We start from the raw sequence: 15,293 nt of genomic DNA, 5'->3' as shown, positions 1-15,293 counted from the left end.
TTCTGATTTTTAATTGAACACGGCGAGACATTCACAAGACCCTGGAGAATCCACGGTTCAATTGAGTGTGAATGCGTGGCGCTATGCAAATGGCTTCACTCCTCCTCTCACAATAATTAGGATGGGTTCCCTAATTCCACAGAACTTGTTCCTGACTCGCAGTGGCTTCCTCTCTAATGCAAATGCAGCTACCAAAGTTGAGAGTGGCTCATCAGTCAAATCATGCGAGACTGAAGATCAGAACACGTATGAACTGGATCATGCATACTTCATTGGGCGTATCCTTCAAAACTCATGTGCTGCTACTACTTCGAGATGAGCTTTAAGATTGCATCCCATTGAAGAATGCATTTCTTCAGGATCCCATTATGGAAGCTACGGTGCTCACAGAGATTTTAATGGCAGGGTAAGCTCAGCCAACGAAAGTGAAGCTCTAAATCAATCAATGATTAAAACAACACTGCTGGCTTCTCGATGGCTGGCTGCTTTTAATTTCCAGCTTAAACCAGCCTCCGTGCTCGTTTCAATTTTTCAGCGATCCCTCGAAGTTGCAGCATAGCCAGCAAGTCTCCAGAGAATCTCTGCTGTTGTCTCGCTCGTCCCACCACCTGACAGGAAAGTGGCTGGAGGGGCTTCTCCTGATGATGCCAGTGGAAAAAAAGCCCCTATTAATTACTGATGTGGTCTCAGAGCAGGGACATGACAGCAGGTAAATGAGATTCAGGAAGAACAGCTGCAGCTCCTCATCTCCTGTGCTGGCTATTCTTAGAAGATAAAGAACAGGCCGGATGGCCACTTGCCGAACGAGCCAAAGAAATGAATGGTTTTGAAATGTCTTCAGATAATGGGACTTTCAGTCTGTTAAGTGGTACGATTCTGTGATTTTTTTTTTTTTTTTTTACACAAAAGTGGGTGACTGCATAGAGACAGCTAGGTCAGAGAAATCTGAAGAACAACCTGTCTTGCAGGCTTTAAATCAAGCGTTCTCCATCAGTCTAAAAGTTTCTAGTGAGTCTGAAAAGAGATCTTCCTCTGCAAATTTTCATTATGTATCCCAAAATGTGAGCATTTTGAGTGGCATCAGATGGCGGCTGCGGTATAGACCATTTACCATGTTTGTAAACATTCAGGATGCGCGCGCAGGGAGGTGGCAGAAAGCAACTGGGAGCCCTAGCATTTACAGCCAGGGAATGACATTAGATGCGGTGCAGAGTTTGTTGTTGGCTTAGAAATAAGATATATTACTTACATATTATATATATTATTTACATAATGCTTACAGCATATTATAACAGCTCGTCACCCAGTGACAAGCACAGTGATTCTGCAAAATTAACGTTAATGTGAGCGGCGTTCATCTGACAGGTCTATTTGTGATAGCTCCCTCCCAATGGATATTCGATAAGACGAAGTGACCAAGCATCCAGCCCGAAATATACAAACTCATTGAAGTTCCGAGTGATTTTACAAGAGAGGAGTTAAAGGTCTACAAGTCTTTAGATGCCAACAATTTTGTTCTTTGTGGTCATGTGCAAGAAATAATGCTCCATGATGACCAGATTCAAGAGCTAAACACAGAGATTCTGCCTAGCCAAAGACAAGGAAACAAGACGGAGCTAACGTTATACAAGGCCTGGGTAATTAATCACCAACACGCAAAACAACTGCATTCTGACAGTGAACTTCACCTGTACGGCAGGGTATTTGTACCTACACATAGAGGTAAAGTTGGTTTTATATTCGCACATTCAGACTTTCTCCTTAATAATATAATTTCATAAAAATATTATTTGCAAACTCTAAATAGCAAAATCATATTAGCAGCAGCCAATGACTATCAATATAGAACATGTTCACAGTGAAATAAACAGTGTTAATGTTTTCAAGTCACACTTGCAGGTTATTTCAGACCGAATATTCAAAGTGCCGTGGTAAACAATATAGGGAGTTTGTCACAAGTTGTCACTGAATGAATGTGTGAATATAAAACTAAGTTTACCTTAATAAACGTAACTTTCACATTTCATTCTTAGCATTCAGTGTCCGCAGTTTAATTCACCATATGTAACTGTTTTTGCTGAAATCATTTCAGCAATCAAAAACGAGTGATGTGTAGGATTCAGCATAGTGAGCTTACCTAATATGACATGAGAACTGCAGAGTCCAGCATTTCTAATTAGCTCCTTACTTCATTCAGCTCCCATTTAGCCAAAGACGTCTGCAGTCGGTATTAAAGCAGTGTGTGGTGTATGGAAAAAGTTAAGTTTTCTATTTTTGGACTCGAATTCGGCATCCTACCGCAAAACATGACATCTTTCCCATTGCAGCCTGTCTGTTTTTTGCAACCGGGGACCCGTGTGACGTCATGTGTGACGTAGGTTGGTAATTGATCTATAGGTCACTAACCCCGCCCTCTTCTTGTAAACTCATGGGAAATTCATTTGGCGTGTTTTGGACTTTATGAAGATTTTGATTCCATGGATTCAGCTCAAACTCACTACTGTGGAGGCACCATCGTCATCATTACTCAAAAGATGACAGCAGCCAGTCAAGTTTTGACTTGACTTTTCTAGAGTGTAACTGTGGATTCACACCAAAAGCAGTGAAGGCGTTTAAGTAGCTAGAAGTCATTCATTTTCAATGGGAGCCGGTGGTGATAAGCAGCAATTAGCAGTGCGGTGTGGGCATCGAGGAGAGTTGAAATCAAGTCAACTTTATGGTAATGAACTATGACGCACTTCGGCAGCAAGCGTTCGGAATTTTGAAGTCCAACGCTTGAGAAGATTCCAGAGAACACAGTCACTGTAAACTTTGATTCCGACCACAGTTGTTCCCAAGGGTTTGATTATTGCCGTCGTCTAATTTCCAGTTATTTACAATGTTTTTTTGCAGCGATGTTTATTAAAAACAAGTTAGAGGCAAATTACTGATGTGCATTAATCCCATATATACTTTTTTCCTAAAAAAAGCGGGAATCTTATGCTAACTATTAGAGGTGTGAATCTACACTGGTCTAACGTTACGGTCCAGATAATATTATCATGCCATCAATAACGTTCAATTTGATATCTCGGTGCATCACTTTGCATTGACGATGCTTTCCATACACAGTTTTATATTTGTTTCACAGCACAGCAATTCTTGTAATAAAATGTATAAATATATTTGAATTTATATACTATTTGTAATACAATTTTGTCCTTTAATACAGTCAGATATATAAACTGTACCTTTAAACAGCACAAGAATTTATAGCAAATAACCAAACATAAATATCCTGCTCACTTTCTGAGCCGTCTAGCAAGATCTTTCTTACAGCCCTATGATTGGTCACATGCACAACAGAAAGGGCAGCGATTGGCTCTTACGAGCAGCATTTTCACAGATGAGTGACACTAATAAATGGCAGCGATTTTTAGCTGATCTATGATAGATGCGGTAAAGAAAACTCTGCAGACACACGCTTGTGTCTGGATCCAGAAGTATTGATGTAACAGCCGAGGAGAGGAAAAGTCATGCCAGCAGGTCAAATGGGTCAAACAGTGATAAAAGGAGAGAGAGAGAGAGAGAGAGAGAATTGGAGTTTACTTTCATTCTCTAAATCGCAGGGAAATAGGGGCTTCTGCTGTAAGTGTCAGTGAAAGACTGACCAGCAAACACACAAACACACACGAAGTGAAATTGTGCCCAGTTTCTGTGTTTTTAAGTAGTTGGAGCGTTGTAAATACTCGCGCTCGCTTTCCTCGCCATAGTAAGCTATGGCTAGAGAGCGTATATGATATAAATGACTTCAGTACACAATAAACCAGTTATTGTGTACTGACATCATTTATATCATATGATTATTACTGAATCGATACAGAATTGTGCGCGTCTGCATCACGGTGCATTGAAGAAACAATTCATTTTGACACCCCTACTACACAGTAAATTTTGCTGTGTTAAAGAAACTCTTAAAGAGTTAAATTTAACACTGCACGTGAGTGTATTTGGTCCCACTCAGAATTGGTGTTAAATTAACACTTTTCATTGTGTTATATTTTCAGAGTAAAATTAACTCGATTTTGAGTTAAAATTTAACACTGGTAAACACTGAAAATTGTTAAGTTGTTTTACTCTATTTAGAAATGACTCTGACTGGTGTTCCTTAATTTAACGCCACACAGAAATGAACTCAGGTTAAATGTTAATACATCACTAATAAAGAGTCGATTTTCAAACCATATGGTGTTGCATTAACTGTCATTATTTCAATCTGGTGCATTTTTTAATGCTACTGAACATACTAAAATACATTAAACAAAAAAAACAAAAAAAACAAAAAAAACCCCAACTCAATATCAGTTAAATCTTTTAAACGAAAGAATTGTTTAAGAATGACCCATCACTACATGTCACCACTGTTTACAGGGTGCAAACACAGATACACGCAACTTGATCGTTTTAAAGCTGTGAAGATGAGCTGGCGTGTCTATGGACACAATCAAGATTAAAATTCACTGTTGTTGATCCTGGACCATCAAGATTAAAATTCAGTGATGTTGATCCTGGACCATCAAGTGTAAAATTCACTAATTATATCCTGTACCATCAAGATGGAAATTCACTGATGTTGATAATGGACCATCAAGATTAAAATTAACTGATGTTGTTCCTGGACCATCAAGATTCTAAATCAGTGATGTTGATCCTGGACCATCTAAAGTAAAATTCACTAATGATATCCTGGACCATCAAGATTGAAATTTACAGATGTTGATCCTGGACCATCAAGATTCAAATTCACTGATTGTGATCCTGGACCATCAAGATTCAAATTCACTCATGTTGATCCTGGACAATCAAGATTCAAATTCACTGATGTTGATCCTGGACCATCAAGATTCAAATTCACTGATGTTGATCCTGGACCATCAAGATTCAAATTCACTTATTTTGATCCTGGACAATCAAGATTCAAATTCATTGATGTTGATCCTGGACCATCAAGATTAAAATTCGTTGATGTTGATCCAGGACCATCAAGATCAATAATCATTGATGTTGATCCTGGACCATCAAGAATTAAATTCACCGATGTTGATCCTGGACCATCAAGATTCAAATTCACTGATAATGATGCTGGACTATCAAGATTAAAATTCAGTGATGTTGATCCTGGACCATCAAGACTTAAAGTTCACTGATGTTCACTGATCTTTAAGATTCAAATTCATTGATGTTGATTCTGGACCATAAAAATTCAAAGTCATTGATGATGATCCTGGACCATCAAGAATTAAATTCACCGATGTTGATCCTGGACCATCAAGATTAAAATTTACTGATGTTGATCCTGGACAATCAAGATTCTAATTTACATATGGTGATCCTGGACCATCAAGATTAAAATGTACTGATGTTGATCCTGGACCATCAAAATTAAAATTCAGTGATGTTGATCCTGGACCATCAAGACTCAAATTCACTGATGTTGATCCTGGACCATCAAGATTCAAATTCAGTGATGTTGATCCTGGACCATCAAGACTCAAATTCACTGATGTTGATCCTGGACCATCAAGATTTAAATTCAGTGATGTTAATTCTGGACCATCAAGATAAATATTCGTTGATGTTGATCCTGGACCATCAAGATTCAAATTCAGTGATGTTGAACCTGGACCATCAAGATTCAAATTCATTGATGTTAATCCTGGACCATCAAGATTCAAATTCAGTGATGTTGAACCTGGACCATCAAGATTCAAATTCATTGATGTTAATCCTGGACCATCAAGATTAAAATTCAGTGGTGTTGATCCTGGAAAATCAACATAAATATTCGTTGATGTTGATCCTGGACCATCAAGACTATTATACAATGATGTTGTTCCTGGACCATCAAGATTCAAATTCACTGATGTTGATCCTGAACCATCAAGATTCAATAAAGATTCAATTTCAGTGATGTTAATCCTGGACCATCAAGATTAAAATTTACTGTTGTTGATCCTGGACCATCAAAATTAAAATTCACTGATGTTGATCCTGGACCATCAAGACTAAAATTCATTGATGTTGATACTGGATTATCAAGATTCAAATTCAGTAATGTTAATCCTGGACCATCAAGATTAAAATTCTGTGGTGTTGATCCTGGACCATCAACATAAATATTCGTTGATGTTGATCCTGGACCATCAAGACTATTATACAATGATGTTGTTCCTGGACCATCAAGATTCAAATTCACTGATGTTGATCCTGAACCATCAAGATTCAATCAAGATTCAATTTCAGTGATGTTAATCCTGGACCATCAAGATTAAAATTTACTGTTGTTGATCCTGGACCATCAAGACTAAAATTCATTGATGTTGATACTGGATTATCAAGATTCAAATTCAGTAATGTTGATCCTGGACCATCAAGATTCAAATTCAGTGATGTTGATCCAGGACCATCAAAATTAAAATTCAGTGGTGTTGATCTTGGAACATATAGATTCAAATTCACTGATGTTGATCCTGGACCATCAAAATTCAATTTCACTGATGTTGATCCTGGACCATAAAGATTCAAATTCACTGATGTTGATCCTGGACCATCAAGATTCAAATTCACTGATGTTGATAATGGACCATCAAGATTAATATTAACTGATGTTGTTCCTGGACCATCAAGATTCAAATTCAGTGATGTTGATCCTGGATCATCAAGATTCAAATTCAGTGATGTTGATCCTGGACCATCAAGATTCAAATTCATTGATGTTGATCCTGGACCATCAAGACTCATTTTCACTGATGTTGATCCTGGACCATCAAGATTCAAATTCACTGATGTTGATCCTGGACCATAAAGATTCAAATTCACTGATGTTGATCCTGGACCATCAAGATTTAAATTCACTGATGTTGATGCTGGACCATCAAGATAAATATTCATTGATGTTGATCCTGGACCATCAAGATTCAAATTCATTGATGTTGATCCTGGACCATAAAGATTCAATTTCACTGATGTTGATCCTGGACCATCAAGAATAAAATTTATTGATGTTGATCCTGGACCATCAAGATTCAAATTCACTGATGTTGATCCTGGACCATCAAGATTCAAATTCACTGATGTTGATCCTGGACCATCAAAATTAAATTCACTGATGTTGATCCTGGACCATCAAGATTCAAATTCAGTAACGTTAATCCTGGACCATAAAAATTTATATTCACTGATGTTGTTAATGGATCATCAAGATTCAAATTCATTGATGTTGATCCTGGACCATCAAGATTAAAATTCCTTGATGTTGATCCTGGACCATAAAAATTCAAAGTCATTGATGATGACCCTGGACCATCAAGAATTAAATTCACCGATGTTGATCCTGGACAATCAAGAATCAAATTCACTGATGTTGATCCTGGACCATCAACATTAAAATTTACTGATGTTGATCCTGGACCATCAACATTATAATTTACTGATGTTGATCCTGGACCATCAAGATTAAAATTTACTGATGTTGATCCTGGACCATCAAGATTCTAATTTACAGATGGTGATCCTGGACCATCAAGATTAAAATGTACTGATGTTGATCCTGGACCATCAACATTAAAATTCAGTGATGTTGATCCTGGACCATCAAGACTCAAATTCACTGATGTTGATCCTGGACCATCAAGATTCAAATTTAGTGATGTTGATCCTGGACCATCAAGACTCAAATTCACTGATGTTGATCCTGGACCATCAAGATTTAAATTCAGTGATGTTAATTCTGGACCATCAAGATTCAAATTCAGTGGTGTTGATTCTGCACCATTAAGATTCAATTTCACTGATGTTGATCCTGGACCATCAAGATAAATATTCGTTGATGTTGATCCTGGACCATCAAGATTCAAATTCAGTGATGTTGAACCTGGACCATCAAGATTCAAATTCATTGATGTTAATCCTGGACCATCAAGATTCAAATTCAGTGATGTTGAACCTGGAACATCAAGATTCAAATTCATTGATGTTGATCCTGGACCATCAAGATTAAAGTTCAGTGGTGTTGATCCTGGACCATCAAGATAAATATTCGTTGATGTTGATCCTGGACCATCAAGATTATTATACAATGATGTTGTTCCTGGACCATCAAGATTCAAATTCACTGATGTTGATCCTGAACCATCAAGATTCAATCAAGATTCAATTTCAGTAATGTTAATCCTGGACCATCAAGATTAAAATTTACTGTTTTTGATCCTGGACCGTCAAAATTAAAATTCAGTGATGTTGATCCTGGACCATCAAGACTAAAATTCACTGATGTTGATCCTGGACCATCAAGACTAAAATTCATTGATGTTGATACTGGATTATCAATATTCAAATTCACTGATGTTGATCCTGGACCATCAAGATTCAAATTCAGTGATGTTGATCCAGGACCATCAAAATTAAAATTCAGTGGTGTTGATCTTGGACCATCAAGATTCAAATTCACTGATGTTGATCCTGGACCATTAAGTGTAAAATTCACTAATGATATCCTGTACCATCAAGATTGAAATTCACTTATGTTGATAATGGACCATCAAGATTAAAATTAACTGATGTTGTTCCTGGACCATCAAGATTCAAAATCAGTGATGTTGATCCTGGATCATCAAGATTCAAATTCAGTGATGTTGATCCTGGACCATCAAGATAAATATTCGTTGATGTTGATCCTGGACCATCAAGATTCAAATTCATTGATGTTGATCCTGGACCATCAAGACTCAATTTCACTGATGTTGATCCTGGACCATCAAGATTCAAATTCACTGATGTTGATCCTGGACCATCAAGATTCAAATTCAGTGATGTTGATCCTGGACCATCAAGATTCAAATTCACTGATGTTGATCCTGGACCATCTAGATTCAAATTCAGTGATGTTGATCCTGGACCATCAAGATTCAAATTCAGTGATGTTGATCCTGGACCATCAAGATTTAAATTCACTGATGTTGATCCTGGACCATCAAGATAAATATTCATTGATGTTGATCCTGGACCATCAAGATTCAAATTCATTGATGTTGATCCTGGACCATTAAGATTCAATTTCACTGATGTTGATCCTGGACCATCAAGATTCAAATTCACTGATGTTGATCCTGGACCATCAAGATTCAAATTCACTGATGTTGATCCTGGACCATCAAGATTCAAATTCACTGATGTTGATCCTGGACCATCAAGATTCAAATTCAGTGATGTTGATCCTGGACCATCAAGATTCAAATTCAGTGATGTTGATCCTGGACCATCAAGATTTAAATTCACTGATGTTGATCCTGGACCATCAAGATTCAAATTCAGTGATGTTGATCCTGGACCATCAAGATTCAAATTCAGTGATGTTGATCCTGGACCATCAAGATTCAAATTCACTGATGTTGATCCTGGACCATCAAGACTAAAATTCAGTGATGTTGATCCTGGACCATCAAGATTCAAATTCACTGATGTTAATCCTGGACCATCAAGATTAAAATTCACTGATGTTGATCCTGGACCATCAAGATTTAAATTCAGTGATGTTGATCCTGGATCTTCAAGATTCAAATTTACTGATGTTGATCCTGGACCATCAAGATTCAAATTCACTGATGTTGATCCTGGACCTTCAAGATTCAAATTCACTGATGGACCATCAAGATTCAAATTCAGTGATATTGTTCCTGGACCATCAAGATTCAAAATCAGTGATGTTGATCCTGGACCCTCAAGTGTAAAATTCACTAATGATATCCTGTACCATCAAGATTGAAATTCACTGATGTTGATAATGGACCATCAAGATTAAATCAAGATTCAATTTCAGTGATGTTAATCCTGGACCATCAAGATTAAAATTCAGTGATGTTGATCCTGGACCATCAAGACTAAAATTCAGTGATGTTGATCCTGGACCATCAAGACTAAACTTCACTGATGTTGATCCTGGACCATCAAGACTAAAATTCATTGATGTTAAAACTGGACTATCAAGATTCAAATTCACTGATGTTGATCCTGGACCATCAATATTCAAATTCATTGATGTTGATCCTGGACCATCAAGACTCAATTTCACTGATGTTGATCCTGGACCATCAAGATTCTAATTCACTGATGTTGATCCTGGATCATCAAGATTAAAATTCACTGTTGTTGATCCTGGACCATCAAGATTAAAATTCAGTGATGTTGATCCTGGACCATCAAGATTAAAATTCAGTGATGTTGATCCTGGACCATCAAGTGTAAAATTCACTAATGATATCCTGTACCATCAAGATTGAAATTCACTGATGTTGATAATGGACCATCAAGATTAATATTAACTGATGTTGTTCCTGGACCATCAAGATTCAAATTCAGTGATGTTGATCCTGGATCATCAAGATTCAAATTCAGTGATGTTGATCCTGGCCCATCAAGATTCAAATTCATTGATGTTGATCCTGGACCATCAAGACTCAATTTCACTGATGTTGATCCTGGACCATCAAGATTCAAATTCACTGATGTTGATCCTGGACCATAAAGATTCAAATTCACTGATGTTGATCTTGGACCATCAAGATTCAAAATCACTGATGTTGATCCTGGACCATCAAGATTCAAATTCATTGATGTTGATCCTGGACCATCAAGATTTAAATTCACTGATGTTGATCCTGGACCATCAAGATAAATATTCATTGATGTTGATCCTGGACCATCAAGATTCAAATTCATTGATGTTGATCCTGGACCATCAAGATTCAATTTCACTGATGTTGATCCTGGACCATCAAGAATAAAATTTATTGATGTTGATCCTGGACCATCAAGATTCAAATTCACTGATGTTGATCCTGGACCATCAAGATTCAAATTCACTGATGTTGATCCTGGACCATCAAAATTAAATTCACTGATGTTGATCCTGGACCATCAAGATTCAAATTCAGTAACGTTAATCCTGGACCATAAAAATTTATATTCACTGATGTTGTTAATGGATCATCAAGATTCAAATTCATTGATGTTGATCCTGGACCATCAAGATTAAAATTCCTTGATGTTGATCCTGGACCATAAAAATTCAAAGTCATTGATGATGACCCTGGACCATCAAGAATTAAATTCACCGATGTTGATCCTGGACAATCAAGAATCAAATTCACTGATGTTGATCCTGGACCATCAACATTATAATTTACTGATGTTGATCCTGGACCATCAACATTATAATTTACTGATGTTGATCCTGGACCATCAACATTATAATTTACTGATGTTGATCCTGGACCATCAAGATTAAAATTCAGTGATGTTGATCCTGGACCATCAAGACTCAAATTCACTGATGTTGATCCTGGACCATCAAGATTCAAATTCAGTGATGTTGCTCCTGGACCATCAAGACTCAAATTCACTGATGTTGATCCTGGACCATCAAGATTTAAATTCAGTGATGTTAATTCTGGACCATCAAGAGTCAAATTCAGTGGTGTTGATTCTGCACCATTAAGATTCAATTTCACTGATGTTGATCCTGGACCATCAAGATAAATATTCGTTGATGTTGATACTGGACCATCAAGATTCAAATTCAGTGATGTTGAACCTGGACCATCAAGATTCAAATTCATTGATGTTAATCCTGGACCATCAAGATTCAAATTCAGTGATGTTGAACCTGGACCATCAAGATTCAAATTCATTGATGTTGATCCTGGACCATCAAGATTAAAGTTCAGTGGTGTTGATCCTGGACCATCAAGATAAATATTCGTTGATGTTGATCCTGGACCATCAAGATTATTGTACAATGATGTTGTTCCTGGACCATCAAGATTCAAATTCACTGATGTTGATCCTGAACCATCAAGATTCAATCAAGATTCAATTTCAGTAATGTTAATCCTGGACCATCAAGATTAAAATTTACTGTTTTTGATCCTGGACCGTCAAAATTAAAATTCAGTGATGTTGATCCTGGACCATCAAGACTAAAATTCACTGATGTTGATCCTGGACCATCAAGACTAAAATTCATTGATGTTGATACTGGATTATCAATATTCAAATTCACTGATGTTGATCCTGGACCATCAAGATTCAAATTCAGTGATGTTGATCCAGGACCATCAAAATTAAAATTCAGTGGTGTTGATCTTGGACCATCAAGATTCAAATTCACTAATGTTGATCCTGGACCATTAAGTGTAAAATTCACTAATGATATCCTGTACCATCAAGATTGAAATTCACTTATGTTGATAATGGACCATCAAGATTAAAATTAACTGATGTTGTTCCTGGACCATCAAGATTCAAAATCAGTGATGTTGATCCTGGATCATCAAGATTCAAATTCAGTGATGTTGATCCTGGACCATCAAGATAAATATTCGTTGATGTTGATCCTGGACCATCAAGATTCAAATTCATTGATGTTGATCCTGGACCATCAAGACTCAATTTCACTGATGTTGATCCTGGACCATCAAGATTCAAATTCACTGATGTTGATCCTGGACCATCAAGATTCAAATTCAGTGATGTTGATCCTGGACCATCAAGATTCAAATTCACTGATGTTGATCCTGGACCATCTAGATTCAAATTCAGTGATGTTGATCCTGGACCATCAAGATTCAAATTCAGTGATGTTGATCCTGGACCATCAAGATAAATATTCATTGATGTTGATCCTGGACCATCAAGATTCAAATTCATTGATGTTGATCCTGGACCATTAAGATTCAATTTCACTGATGTTGATCCTGGACCATCAAGATTCAAATTCACTGATGTTGATCCTGGACCATCAAGATAAATATTCATTGATGTTGATCCTGGACCATCAAGATTCAAATTCATTGATGTTGATCCTGGACCATTAAGATTCAATTTCACTGATGTTGATCCTGGACCATCAAGATTCAAATTCACTGATGTTGATCCTGGACCATCAAGATTCAAATTCACTGATGTTGATCCTGGACCATCAAGATTCAAATTCACTGATGTTGATCCTGGACCATCAAGATTCAAATTCAGTGATGTTGATCCTGGACCATCAAGATTCAAATTCAGTGATGTTGATCCTGGACCATCAAGATTTAAATTCACTGATGTTGATCCTGGACCATCAAGATTCAAATTCAGTGATGTTGATCCTGGACCATCAAGATTCAAATTCAGTGATGTTGATCCTGGACCATCAAGATTCAAATTCACTGATGTTGATCCTGGACCATAAAGATTCAAATTCACTGATGTTGATCCTGGACCATCAAGATTCAAAATCACTGATGTTGATCCTGGACCATCAAGATTCAAATTCATTGATGTTGATCCTGGACCATCAAGATTTAAATTCACTGATGTTGATCCTGGACCATCAAGATAAATATTCATTGATGTTGATCCTGGACCATCAAGATTCAAATTCATTGATGTTGATGCTGGACCATCAAGATTCAATTTCACTGATGTTGATCCTGGACCATCAAGAATAAAATTTATTGATGTTGATCCTGGACCATCAAGATTCAAATTCACTGATGTTGATCCTGGACCATCAAGATTCAAATTCACTGATGTTGATCCTGGACCATCAAAATTAAATTCACTGATGTTGATCCTGGACCATCAAGATTCAAATTCAGTAACGTTAATCCTGGACCATAAAAATTTATATTCACTGATGTTGTTAATGGATCATCAAGATTCAAATTCATTGATGTTGATCCTGGACCATCAAGATTAAAATTCCTTGATGTTGATCCTGGACCATAAAAATTCAAAGTCATTGATGATGACCCTGGACCATCAAGAATTAAATTCACCGATGTTGATCCTGGACAATCAAGAATCAAATTCACTGATGTTGATCCTGGACCATCAACATTATAATTTACTGATGTTGATCCTGGACCATCAAGATTAAAATTTACTGATGTTGATCCTGGACAATCAAGATTCTAATTTACAGATGGTGATCCTGGACCATCAAGATTAAAATGTACTGATGTTGATCCTGGACCATCAAAATTAAAATTCAGTGATGTTGATCCTGGACCATCAAGACTCAAATTCACTGATGTTGATCCTGGACCATCAAGATTCAAATTCAGTGAAGTTGATCCTGGACCATCAAGATTCAAATTCAGTGATGTTGATCCTGGACCATCAAGATTTAAATTCACTAATGTTGATCCTGGACCATCAAGATAAATATTCATTGATGTTGATCCTTGACCATCAAGATTCAAATTCATTGATGTTGATCCTGGACCATCAAGATTAAAATTTACTGATGTTGATCCTGGACCATCAAGATTCAAACTCACTGATGTTGATCCTGGACCATCAAGATTCAAATTCACTGATGTTGATCCTGGACCATCAAGATTCAAATTCACCGATGTTGATCCTGGACCATCAAGATTCAAATTCACTGATGTTGATCCTGGACCATCACGATTCAAATTCACCGATGTTGATCCTGGACCATCAAGATTCAAATTCAGTGATGTCGATCCTGGACCATCAAGATTCAAATTCAGTGATGTTGATCCTGGACCATCACGATTCAAATTCACTGATGATGATCCTGGACCATCAAGATTCAAATTCAGTGATGTTGATCCTGGACCATCACGATTCAAATTCACTGATTATGATCCTGGACCATCAAGATTCAATTTCACTGATGTTAATCCTGGACCATCAAGATTCTAGTTTACAAATGTTGATCCTGGACCATCAAGATTCAAATTCAGTGATGTTGATCCTGGACCATCAAAATTCAAATTCAGTGATGTTGATCCTGGACCATCACGATTCAAATTCACTGATGTTGATCCTGGACCATCAAGATTCAAATTCAGTGATGTTGATCCTGGACCATCACGATTCAAATTCACTAATGATGATCCTGGACCATCAAAATTCAAATTCAGTGATGTTGATCCTGGACCATAGAGATTCAATTTCAGTGATGTTGATCTTGGACCATCAAGATTCAAATTCACTGATGTTGATCCTGGACCATCAAGATTGAATTTCACTGAGGGTGATCCTGCACCATTAAGATTCAAATTCAGTGATGTTGATGCTGGACCATCAAGATTCAATTTCAGTTATTTTGATCCTGGACCATCAAGATTCAAATTCACTGATGTTGATCCTGGACCTTCAAGATTCAATTTCACTGATGGTGATCCTGCACCATTAAGATTCAAATTCAGTAATGTTGATCCTGGATCATCAAGATTCAA

Source organism: Danio rerio, chromosome 3, assembly GCF_049306965.1.
Source record: "Danio rerio strain Tuebingen ecotype United States chromosome 3, GRCz12tu, whole genome shotgun sequence".
NCBI classification, from domain to species: Eukaryota; Metazoa; Chordata; class Actinopteri; order Cypriniformes; family Danionidae; genus Danio; species Danio rerio.
This window is presented reverse-complemented; position numbering follows the sequence as displayed.